This window comes from Protopterus annectens, chromosome 8.part0 (genome assembly GCF_019279795.1).
Source record: "Protopterus annectens isolate FY-2018-M chromosome 8.part0, PAN1.0, whole genome shotgun sequence".
NCBI classification, from domain to species: domain Eukaryota; kingdom Metazoa; phylum Chordata; order Ceratodontiformes; family Protopteridae; genus Protopterus; species Protopterus annectens.
The window spans coordinates 1,512,785,107-1,512,797,889 of NC_056741.1; the positions used below are offsets into that span (position 1 = coordinate 1,512,785,107).

The 12,783-nt window shown below is 44.2% G+C and overlaps 1 protein-coding gene across 1 annotated transcript in view; it reads left to right on the top strand.

Moving 5' to 3' along the window:
• The window catches only part of ARHGAP32 (Rho GTPase activating protein 32), a 3,207,216-nt gene that overhangs the window by 2,732,350 nt on the left and 462,083 nt on the right, over window positions 1-12,783 (top strand). The window lies entirely within an intron of this gene.

Genomic DNA, 12,783 nt, shown 5'->3' on the forward strand with positions numbered 1-12,783 from the left:
ACTTTGGACATACACAGACAGCTACTCTTTTACTTGGACAAGACTAAAGCCTTCAGAAAGACTGAGCAACTCTTAGTGGCATATGCTGCAGGTTCCCAAGGAAAAGCCATTTCAAAGCAGACTATTTCAAAATGGATAGGCCACTGCATTCATTTCTGCTATTCACAACATGGCAAATCAGTGCCCAAGGGCATTAGGCTGCATTCTACCAGAGCAGCAGCCACTTCAGTAGCCTTCCTCAGAGGAGTACCAACCAAGGATATTTTGGAGGCTGCAACATGGACTTCAGTGCACACATTTACAAAGCACTACCATTTACCTCTCTACTCTAAATTCAGAGCAGGCTTTGCCACTGCAGTTCTGCAGGGCCTCATAGCCACTCCAAACTCTATTTAGGCCCAGCTGCCCAACCTCAGCTATGGGATTCAACCCAGGCCTAACATACAAGGCCATGTCAAACCCAGATTTGATGAATATGCTTCACCTCAAAAAATCTAGATCCGTCAGAGCCACAAGGGCGGGAGACTTAAACCTCGACACGGCTATTAATAGGACGTGCTGGAGGGATAGATTCATCACCCAAAGACTCCCTATGCTGTGGAATAAAATCCCGGTATATGTGAGGCAGAGCACCTCGCTGGCCTTGTTCAAGAGAAATCTTGACCAATGGATGGGAGATCGCAGATATACCCCAGGGATTACCTCAGTGTCACTGCTCAACAGAGCCACAGCAAAATAATGGGTATAGTTCCCCATACTAAAGGGGTGGCGTAAGCCACAAAACTATGGGCTAGGCTTGTAAATGCCCTCGGGCAGATAGCCTAGTATGAACCTATGAACCTATGAACCTATAAGTGTAATGACTGCAACAGTGAAACACGATGAGCATAGTACAGTTGTGTACCTACCATAAATGTAGATGTTCGAGTGTATTCACTGTTGCAGTCCAGGTTACCCTCCCACCATCCCCCCTTTTTCTTTGCTGGGACTTATCTGTACCTATCTATTCTATACAACCTATGTGGTGTATTTGCTTGTAGATAAAGGTTATGTGCATGCTTTTTTATGATCATAATTTTTACAGCTTACCCTTTTGGGGGCATCTGACATCTGGGGCAAGAAAAACTGAAGAAAATGGCATCTGCTGCATCTTTTATACCCCTGGCGCACTGACGTCAGGGAAGAGGCGACAGCAACCGAGGCCGGACCAGGACTTTGGAATTCAGGCCGACTGTGGGTAGCCTGCCAGCAGGATAACCCAAGTGTAATGACTGCAACAGTGAATACACTTGAGCATCTACATTTATGGTAGGTACACAACTGTACTATAGTGTGGTCTTTTAATGCTCCTGGCCTAGGACTCTTGAGTGTGGGCTCCAGAGCTGAAAATATGGAGCTGACCAATGATCTTTATACCCTAATGTCTTGATGTTGGAGTAGAGGGTGTCTGCCAGGCCAGGAGGAAGGGATTAAAGTCCATGATATTTGGGCTGGCTGTCGATGTACACAGCAGGAACTCCCAAGAAGTTGTTACCGCAACAGTGAAAATACTCAGACCTCTATATTTATGTTAAATGTGTACAGTTTTACTTTATTCTTCCTGGAGTTTAATCTTCAGCATATTTGTCATATACATATATCTATAGTCCATTGTATACATCTTTCCTTCAAGCAGAAATATAATCAGAAAGTAAAGTACAAACCTCATTTTTGTTTCTTGGCCCACCTCTTTTACTTCAGGCTGTAACTTTTCCATGGCTGTTGTATTCTTATTCTTTCTCCAGGTTGTAAAGTTGATAGTCTTCCGCAGTTTCTGTCATGTGAGTATTTCTTCTTCTCTTTCTGTCTCTCTCTGTCTATGCTGTTTTATCCCCAACATTTCTTTTGCATGACTTTTAGGCACCAGTAATGTAGCTGAAGTAGTTAATTAGCTTTTCAGCTTTTTATCCATTGACATTTAATCTTCTGAGATACTGAATCCCTCCAGTGAAATAGTCTTGTATTCCAAAATTACAAGCTGGAAGTCCTTGTAGCTTATGTTATACAGATGTTCATAGTGTTTCACTGCTGCATTAATTACACTTGGGTTATCCTGCCGTCAGGCGGTCCCGCAGTCGGCCAGAGTTCCAAAGTCTTGATCCGGCGTCGGTTGCTGTCGCTTCTTCCCTGACGTCAGTGCGCCAGGGGTATATAAGATGCAGCCAATGCCATTTTCTTCATTCTTTCTTGCCGCGCGGTGCCCGAAGCGAAAGCAGTTCGGCCGACTCCTGAGATATCAAATTCGATTTTCAGAACCAAAGTCTTCAATAAAGCTAAGTACCCCGTTGGGGAAACTTTTTCCTGCCTCAGACCGATGTCAGTAAAAGTTAATAATTGTATTTCTTGTGGGAAGCAAATACCTCATAAGGATTTTCATTCTTACTGTATTCTATGCCTAGGCCCAGATTACGACGTCATTAGTTGTCGGTTTTGTGCTAGATTTAACAAACACACTATTAAACGCCGGTTTGACTTTGCTCACCATTACTTTGGCCGAAAGTTTAATTATACCATGCCGTCGGAACAACTGATGACCGGAATTCACAAAAAAACACAGAGACAAGAATAAGGACAGGCATCCAAGGCCCAAAACTGACGAAGCCTCTTCTAGGCCAGTTGCTGGTTCTCAGTGAGGCGCTTTCGCAGCCCGTGACACCCGCTACCTCAGAGCCACAGGCCACTACTTACTCCCACGTGGAGGTGCCCAGGCCTCTGGATACTCAAGGTGTTGGGCCTATGGAGACTAACCCTTCAGATGGGTCCAGAGCCGCTGAGCAGGCATCGGCTTCTGAGTGTGTTTTCAGACCTTCACAACTTACTTTTGCAACTACAGCTAAGTCTAAAGCTACATTAAAGACAAAGAAACAAGTACAGCATTCACCTGGACAGGCCTCCATGCCTAAAAAACAGATGCTCAAAATGGCCAAAGACTTAATTACTCTGATCAGGGGTTCCCATCCCCCTCCTGATAAAAGGCCTAGGCAGGATACAGACTGATTCCTCTGACCAGGTTTCTATATATTCTGACTCCTCTTCAGACCAGGGATACTCTTTACCCCCCTATGAGGACTCTGATGCTGAAGAATCTATTCCTTCAGCCCCTCCTCCTGAGGATTACTCTTTTGGTGAAACTTTACATACCATGAGGGAGCATTTCCATTGGGAGGGCCAGGATTACTCAGAATCCAAGAAAAGGCTCAGAGACTTTCTTTTATTGCCTCATCACAGACCCCTTGTTATTCAGCCAGTGTTGGATATTGTGGATGATGTGTTCTCTGAATCCAGTTTAAATCCTGATTCTTTACCCCCTGCTCCCTTCAAGCTAGACAGGTACTACAGAGTCCCTGTCTCTCACAAATTTCTTTATAAAAACCCTGTTGCTGATCCAGAATTTATTTCCCAGGGTCCCAAAAGGGGTAAAGGCTTCCACGGCTAAAAATCCAGTTCCCTCTGACAGGGATTCCAGAGCATTAGACAGATGGGGGAAAGAAAGTTTACACATCTGCAACTTTAGCAGTGAGGGCTTTAAATTGCCAGTTTCACATGCTTAAATATCAACAATATTTACTGTCTCAGTTAAAACAGAAAATGAGTATAAGTGCAGAACAACCTGACTATAAGGAAATGCAGGATTTATTGCATGCAGCTGAACAAGTGGGAAAGCATACTCTGCAATGTGGTTTTGATTCATTAGAGGCTTCTTGTAGAGCAGCAGTTACAGGATCTGTGATTCGAAGGCATGCTTGGTTAAAAGAACAAAGTTTACCAGATCATGTTAAGGCAAAAATTATTGGATGCTCCTTTATAGCAGGATGTTTTATTTGGTGTTAAGGCAGAAGAGGTATTAAAGAAAATGGAGGATAAGGCAAAATCTATGCAATCAGGGAAGGATTTCTTACAGGTACAGCCACCTCGATTTAGCAGGAATTGACCTACAAAACATTGGTCCTTTTCAGTGTCAGACAGGCCGCAAAGAGGCAGATACAGACACCCAAGAAGCAGATCTCAGCCCCAAGGCTCTTACAGACCACGACAGTGGGGTGCTTCCACCCCAAAAGGAGGTGAAGACAAATCACAACCTTACAGGAAACAGTCACAATGACTTCCCCCTTCCAATGCCAAGCTCTCCTCTTTTAACAGCTCCCTTAGGGGGAAAACTAGCACTTTTTTCACAAAACTGGCAAGCAATCACCCAGGACAAATGGGTTCTGAATATTGTCTCTCAAGGTTACCGGTTCCACTTTCACACTTTACCAAGGCTAAAAGGAATGCCAGACCTGCCACTAAATCAATGGGCAGAGGCACAAAAGCAAATTACAGCCCTCATGGACATGTGAGATATTCAAAAAGTGCCACAGCAGGAACAAGGACAGGGTTTTTACTCAAGAATCTTTCTGGTCCTCAGAAAGGACAAAGCCTGGAGACCCATATTAGACCTTTCAACTCTAAATACTTACCTGGATGTTCCGAAATTCAAAATGTTGACACTACAGCAGCTCCTTCCAGTGTTGGGCAAGAAAGCTTGGCTTGTTACTTTGGACCTCAAAGAGGCATACTTGCATGTCCCTATCAGACAAAATTGCAGAAGATACCTCAGATTCATAGCTGGTTCAATGCACTACTAATTCTCTGCACGGCCCTTTGGCTTATCTCCTGAGCCCAGGGTTTTCACGAAGTGCCTGGCACCAGTAATTGCGTTTTGCAGACAAAAAGGAATTCAAATATATCCATACCTGGACGACTGCCTGATTCAAGTTGAGAGCAAGGACATTCTTCTAAAGCATCTGGCGTTTGTAAAAAGGTTGTTAATTTGACTAGGGTACACGGTAAACGAAAAGAAGTCAAAACTAGTGCCCTCACAAGAGATAATATTCCTGGGTGCAGCTTAAATACAACGGCCCAGATGGCTTATCTCACACCAGATAAACAAGGACAACTGACTCAGTATTTTCAATTGATGGCAACAAAGTCCCAACTCCCTGCAAGAAAAATTCTGCAGGCCTTGGGATTCATGGCATCCTGCATACTACTAATTCCATATGCCAGACTGCATATGAGGAAATTACAGTGGTACCTAAAAAAGTGTTTGGACTCAACACTCTCACAGCTTGGAAACAGTAATACCACTAATTCCCTGCCTACAACAGGAGTTTCAATGGTGGGCACAGGCATGTCACCTCAACAAGGGTCAGCCTTTCACTCTTCCCACAGCCAGGCAGACTTTAACAACAGATGCTTCGGATTACACCTGAGGAGCACACATGGCAGGAAAATGCTTTCAGGGCAAATGGACCACAGACCAAATGCATCTTCACATCAATCATAAAGAGATGTTGGCTGTACAAAATGCCCTAACAACTTTCAACGACCTTCTGCATCCAGGACAGCTATTATTAAAGACAGACAACACAACAGTAATGTATGTGGTACATAAGCAAGGTGGCACTCATTCTTACCCCTTATGCAGACAAGCCATGACTTTGTGGAACACAGCTCTAAATTATCAAGTTCATCTGCAAGCACAATTCCTGCCAGGAAAGAAAAATACCCTGACAGACGACTTAAGCAGAAACATCATGGATCCTCACGAGTGGAAATGAAATCCACAACTCTTCAGCATGATAATGCAAAAATGGGGGTGCCCGGACATAGATCTTTTTGCCTCCCCACTGAATTGCCAACTACAAAAATTCTGCACAAGGACTTACCGCACACAAGCATGGAAAGTGGATGCTCATTCGTTCAGCTGGAAAAGCCTAAACGTTTATGCCTTCCCACCACTGCCTCTCCTTTCAGATGTACTCCTAAAAGTCAGACAAGAAAAAACACAGATGATTCTGATTGCTCCAGACTGGCCACGCCAGCATTGGTACCCAATCTTAAAGAACTTAGCTCAAGGCCCACCTTGGATTTTGCCTCAAATTCCACACCTACTGACTCAACAAAACAATCAGATCCTGCACAGTCAGCTCAAAACCTTAAACTTGGCTGCATGGCAGATTCATTAGCCAAACAGACAACACCTCTCTCTAAAGCTGTTATGGGTGTCATTTTGGAGGCCAGGAGGCCTAGCACCAGGAAATCTTATTCAGAAAAGTGGAAGAGATTCTGCCTTGATTCTCTTGTCCCTAACATTCCTCAGATACTACAATGCTTAACTGAGATGCTGGACCAAAGGACTATCCTTCTCATCCATTAAGATCCACGCTTCTGCCACCTCGGCACATTACAACACAGATCCTCCTATTTTCTCTCATCCATTGCTAAAGCAGTACCTCAGAGGGGCTAAAAACTTAAGACTGCCCTGGAGAGCACCAACACCTACTTGGGACCTCAATTTTGTCTTGGAAAAGCTCACTTTACCTCCTTTTGAGCCAGCCAGTTCAGCAGAATTAAAATATATATTGCTTCTGGCAATAACCTCAGCATGAAGAGTCTCAGAACTACAGGCACTAATGGCAGTGGAGCCTTTCATCATTTTCCACCAAGACAGGTATTCCTTAAGAACAAACCCTTCGTTTATGCCTAAGGTGGTATCCAGTGTGGCTCTTAACCAAACTATTCACTTGCCAACTTTTTATCCAAATCCCCAGAATAAAGGGGAGAGACTTCTACACTCCTTGGACATACATAGGCAATTACATTTCTACTTGGACAAAACAAAAGCTTTCAGAAAAACTGAACAATTGTTTGTATCATATGCTGCAGGATCACAGGGAAAGGCCATTTCAAAGCAGATCATTTCAAAGTGGATAGGACACTGTATCCGGTTCTGCTACACTCAGCATGGGAAACCTGTACCATCTAACATTAGACCACATTCCACCAGGGCAACTGCCACTTCTACTGCCTACCTTAGAGGAGTACCTACCAAAGACATTTTGGAAGCTACAACTTAGAGTTCAGTGCACACCTTTACCAAGCAATTACCACTTGCCTCTTTATTCTAGATCCAGAGCTGTAGTAATCCATACATATGAGATAGTGCCTTCTTTGGATTGAAATAAATTGTCTTCATGGAGCATCTGGTACTAGATATGCTGCCACCTCTCCTTTGGTTGTTGCTGTTGTGGTATGCATTAAATAGTGCACAGCTCTGTGTTGGTTGTTCTGTTTAAGGTAACATTTGTGGCCAGTTATGTCTTGTTCTTTGTTTACAATTTACTGTTCCCAGATGTGATGCATGTGTCTTCCTGAGCATTTATCTCACAGTTGAGTTGATCATTAAAGTTCACAAAAGAATATTTCCCAATAAGCCCTGGATGCAACTCATTTCTTCAGCGAAAGAAAACAAGAATTTCTTTTGTTTTTATGGTTGATTTTTGTTGAGGCTATCTTTTTTCATTATAATGTTTTTACCTGCATTTCTAAGTTAGTTACTAAAATTGTGGAATTCTTTTATTTTTTTGTCATTGATCACTGCAGTATTACCCACAGAATGTGTAGATCTTATGTCAGCTGTTTTATGCTTTTTTGATAAATATGCTCTCCCTAGCACTTGTGTGTGTGGTTCCCTTATTGGGTTGTACTTTACTTTCTGAATATGTCTGTAGATTATCTTTTGCAGTCTCAGAGAGGTACCATGTACAAATATTTTTTTTCTTTATAAAGGTTTGTGGTCTGTTTATACCTGTATGACTTTACCATTACATATTCATAAAATTTCTTACATAAGCTCATATGTAGTTCCCTTTCAGTTTCAATTTCTGAACCTCTCTTTTAAGCACATTAAGGAAAATTCCACCGTGGAACCCAAAACAGATTTTTCATCATTGCATCTTTGTTTTCTGAGCTGTTCTGATGCATCATACTCACTCTAGGTGCTTTTTATAAAATGTTGTGTTTTTCCATGTAATAGCCATCACATGGCATGCCATGTTAACATGATATTGTTTTCAAACTTTAGTTTCTTATTCCCAGAATCTATTTCAAGTCCCCTTTGAGAATCATGCTACACATAAAGAATCTTTGTTGGTATTTCATCCTCTCGACAGACAGTGACATTAGTGTGAGTCACTGTCATCTTGCACACCTTCTGTAACAGTACTGGTGGTATTTTTCCCCCGAGTACAGCTCCAGCCAAAGTAAAGCAGGTAAATTGTAGGCTTTTGTAAATTTGTAATCCTTCCTACAGGTATTGACAACCTTCCCCCACACTGTTCCTGAGTTGTCAAAACTGTCATTGTACTGAATGAGACTTGCTGGATCATGTGACTTGACACTTGCTACTAGAAAAGAATAGTCTGCAAAGTAATTCTTCTGTTTCCCAGTTTCTGCAGTGAGAAGATGTCCTTCTCTTCCATGTTGCAGTATTCATAACTGTAGGGAGGTTGCTGCCTGCAGTACAAGACATCCGGCCAGTGTACCAAAGTTTTGGCATCAGGGGGTACGTGCAACGTTGAATGTCAGAGCCATAAACTGATGTCAGCTGTAAAAGTGACGACTGCACATACCCACTTCAGAAGTTTTCTGCTGCAGTGATCTACGGACCTCTAATCGCCAGCATCGGGAATCAGCTCGCTCGTTTGTTTCGGCTATCTGATACAGATAAGTAGCCTTTTGGGCTTTTTGTTACCTTTCTTGTAGCTTTTTAAATGTATATGTCAGCTAGGAAGGGGAAGTGTGCTTGTGGAAAACAAATTCCACGTAAAGACATGCATAAGTGCTTATTTTGTTTAGGTGAAGGCCACAACCATGTGGTTTGCGATATCTGCAAGTCTTTTGTACCAAAAACGCTTTGCAGCCTTCTGGCTGGCTTAAAACTTTACTTAGAAAACCAGAGACTCCGGCATCCGGCTTTAAGCATGGAGGTAGTTTTCTCCGACGAGCCATCTAGGAGGAAGGCCAAGAAAGTTAGGCCTGATGCCCATGCTGCACCTCAGGAGTCCGGTGAGACTCTCGAGGCAGATATTAGCCCAGAGTCCTATCGGACGTCTGTTTCACAGCTAGAATGGAGAACCATGGTGGAAGCCGGTTTGGCGGAAAAACGGAGCATGTCCGCTGAGGTTGATCAGCCATAAGCTCCTGATGGCGAGTGGGAACCACGACTCGTAGCTTCAGAGGGGGGGGGCCTACTCCTGCCTTTCTGTCCTCCCAGGCATCTGCTTCTAAACCAACACATCCTTCTTTTCCTCTAGAAGGAAACTGAAATTAAAACATAGTGAAGCAGAGCCAGCTCCTGGATGGGAAGCCTTTTCCCAAAATCTTTTTGCAGCCTTCCAGGCCCTCCAGTCTGAGGTGCCACAACCAGACCCTACACCTGTGCAGGCCTTAGAGGATTCAGAGGAAGAACTCTCTTTGTCTGATGAATCACTTCCTTATTGTTCCCAGATTGAATCCCCCAAGGACTTCATTACCCCTGAGGAGGAGGACACTATTAGTCCTGAATCTCCAGGGGGAGAATTCTCCTTTGGAGACACCATTTCTGTTATGAGAGAACACTTCAAAGGGCAGGCCTCAGATGTTTCAGAAACTAAAAAGAGATACTTTGAATTACTGCAGATGGACCAGCCCTCCCCATCTGCAGTCCCTTCCCTGCTCCCAGCCTTTCATGATGTCTTTCTGGCTGCATCCCAGGCCTTTGATTTTCGGCCCCCAGCTTTCAAGCGTCCAGATAGGTTTTATAAAGTTCCTCAGGATGCACAGTTCTTGTTCAAGAACCCCCCCCCCCCCGCAGACCCTGCCAGCATAGCAGTGTCAGCAGATAAATCATCCAGACAGCTGCCTTCTACCTCTCTTTCCCACAGACAAGGACAGCAAATTTGTGGATAGGCTAGGGAAGAAAGTCTATACTACTTCCACTCTAGCCATCTGAGCCCTAAATTATTAAACACACATGGCTAGGTTTGTGTTAGATACCCTATCAAAAGCCTTTGCACTTATAGCAGATGTGCCAGACTCGCCTGCTAAGTCACAACTCACCGCTCTGCTGTCTACCGCCTCTCAGGTGACCAGGCACTCCAAGTGCAGTTATGATGCGGTAGAGGCATCTTTCAAATCTGCAGCCTCAGTTTCTGTCCTGAGAAAATATTCCTGGGTGAAGCTCCAGCCCATTCCCATGGATGTCCAATCCAAATTGCTGGATGGGACCACTTGATAATAAGGATGCTTTTGTTGCATCTTCTGCAGAGCTCCTTAAATCCATACAGGAAAAGAGCAAGGAGTTACAAAATTTAAAACATTTGCTTGTCTCCCCAATTCCTAGGTATCATAGGAACTATCCTCAAAGGACTGCTTTTGTTAGGAGGTGGTCATATCAGTCTACTGCCCCACAGGCTAAGGGATGGAGACAGTCTAGGAAACTCTCAACTCCCACTTCCTTTCGGAGACAGCCTGACCCGGACAGAGCCCCTCCACTGTGACTCAAACCCATTGCTCACCTCCATTCCCCTGTTCCTCACCCTTTCCCTACCCTCCTGGCAGAAAATTACCTCATAAGCTTGGGTTCTAGTCATCATTCAGAAAGGATACTTTATGACCTGGTGGACACTTCCTCCTTTTCGGGGGATACACCCCCCCCCCAGTCAGTTTCATCTTTTTCCCCCTAGTCCTGGATCAGCTCCTAACTCAGAGCACCATAGAAAGAGTACCTCTAAAGCAGACAAAGAAGGGTTTTTACTCCAAGATGTTTTTGATCCCAAGAAAAGATGACCCTTGGAGACCAATTCTGGATTTGTCTGTCCTCAATCTATTCCTCAAGGTGCCTACCTTCAAAATGCTTACCTTGCACCACCACCTATCCCTCATCCCCTACCAAACTTTCATGGTTTCCACTGGATCTGCATGATGCCTACCTTCATATTCCCATTCACCCCAACTACAGGAAATTCCTACGTTTTTCAGTAGGTTCCTTGCATTTTCACTTTTCTCCATTGCCATTTGTGCTCTCCACAGCCCCTAGATTATTCACAAAGTGCCTAGCTCCAGTTATCACCCACTGCAGAATGCAGAGCATTCAAATATACCCATACCTGGATGACCTCTTGATACTTCACCAGGACAGCCACACCCTTCGCCATCACCTATGCATGGTGTCCAAAACTCTGGAAAACCTAGGGTTCACTGTGAACCAGGAAAAGTCTCACCTGATACCCACCCCAATACCTGGTTGTCTTAGTGTGCAGGATGAAAACAGACCAGATGACAGCCTTCATTCCTTGCCAGAATGTAGAAACCATCACCCATTACCTCCAAACACCTCTCTCTCTCTCTCTCTCCAAACCTTATCAGCCAGCGAATTCCTGAGAGTCCTAGGCCACATGGCAATCTTGATACCCATGCTTCCCTTAGCAAGGCTGCATATGAGGAAGTTCCAGCGGGTGCTGAAGAGCTGGTGGAACCAACATTCCCACCATCTGGATATTCCCCTACCTCTCCTTCCATGCCTGAAAAAAGAACTGGAATGGTGGGTTGCAGCCATCCATATCAGTATACCTTTGCAGATCCCTCCACCCTTACAACAAATCTTCACAGATGCTTCAGACCTGGGTTGGGGAGCAGTTTTTCAAAACCACAACAAACAAAAAAAAGTTCAGGGAGAGTGGTCCTCCCTCAGGTAAAGGGACCACATCAGTATCAAAGAGATGAGGGCCCTTCTCCTAGCATTGCAAGCATTCCTCCAAATTCTCTTACCAGGTACCATGAAAATAGTCACAGACAATATAACTGTCCTGTGGTATATCAGCAAGTGGAGGGACAAGGTCCTACCCGCTCTGCAGCTTGGCAATTCAGATTTGGTCCCTAGCAGCAAAACTACACATTCACCTGCAAACATTATGTATTCCTTCTGCCGAGAATGTGATGGCAGACACTCTCAGCAGAACCTCTGCACCCTGTCATGAATGGATGCTTCAGAGGGAGGTGTTTTTGGATCCTATTCACAAGTGGGGTATTCCTCAGGCAGATCTGTTTGCCTCCTCCCAGAACAGGCAGATGCCTTTGTTTTGTACAAGGGATTCACATCTACAGACTTTGGAAGGTAGACAACTTCTCTTTTTCTTAGGCGGAGATGTATCTTTATGCCTTCCCCCTTCACATTGATTCAAAAAGTCTTTCTGAAGATTCAGAGGGACAAACCAAAAATCCTGCTGGTGACTTCCTTTTGGCCAAGGCAGCATTGGTTTCCCCTACATCACCTACTATGCCCCCTACATCACCTACTAGCCAAGGGCAATCACTACAGTTTACCCCACTGATTCAACCTACTCACACAAGACAGGGGATCTCTCCTACTCCCTCAGGTGGTCAACCTTAGACTCACTCTATGGGTTATAGAGTTCAGATCCCCTTCAGACACTTGTATTCAGAGGATGTGCTCAGTGTCCTACAGGAGGCCAGGAAACCTAGTACCAGGAGAAATTGTGTCAGAATGGAAAATATTCTCCAGGTGGTGTCAAAAGAAAGAAATTAACCCTTTTCTTATTCCTGTACCTATGGTCCATTCATACTTGTGTGACCTTGTACATTCAGACTGACTTACTCTTCTGTTAAGGTACACTTGTCAGCCATTTTCACTTGTCTCCCCTTGGTACCTCCTTTGGCATTCAGATTAGAGGTAAAACTGTTCTTAAGAGGAGTCCTCCATATCATGTCCCCTCATAAACTGATAATTCCATCTTGGGACCTCAATTTTGTCCTTGAGAAACTCACAATACCTCCATTTGAACCAGCTCACTGAAGCATCACTGAAGCTATGTACTTGGAAAACAGTACTGCTGGTAGCCCTCACATCCGCCAGGAGGGTCT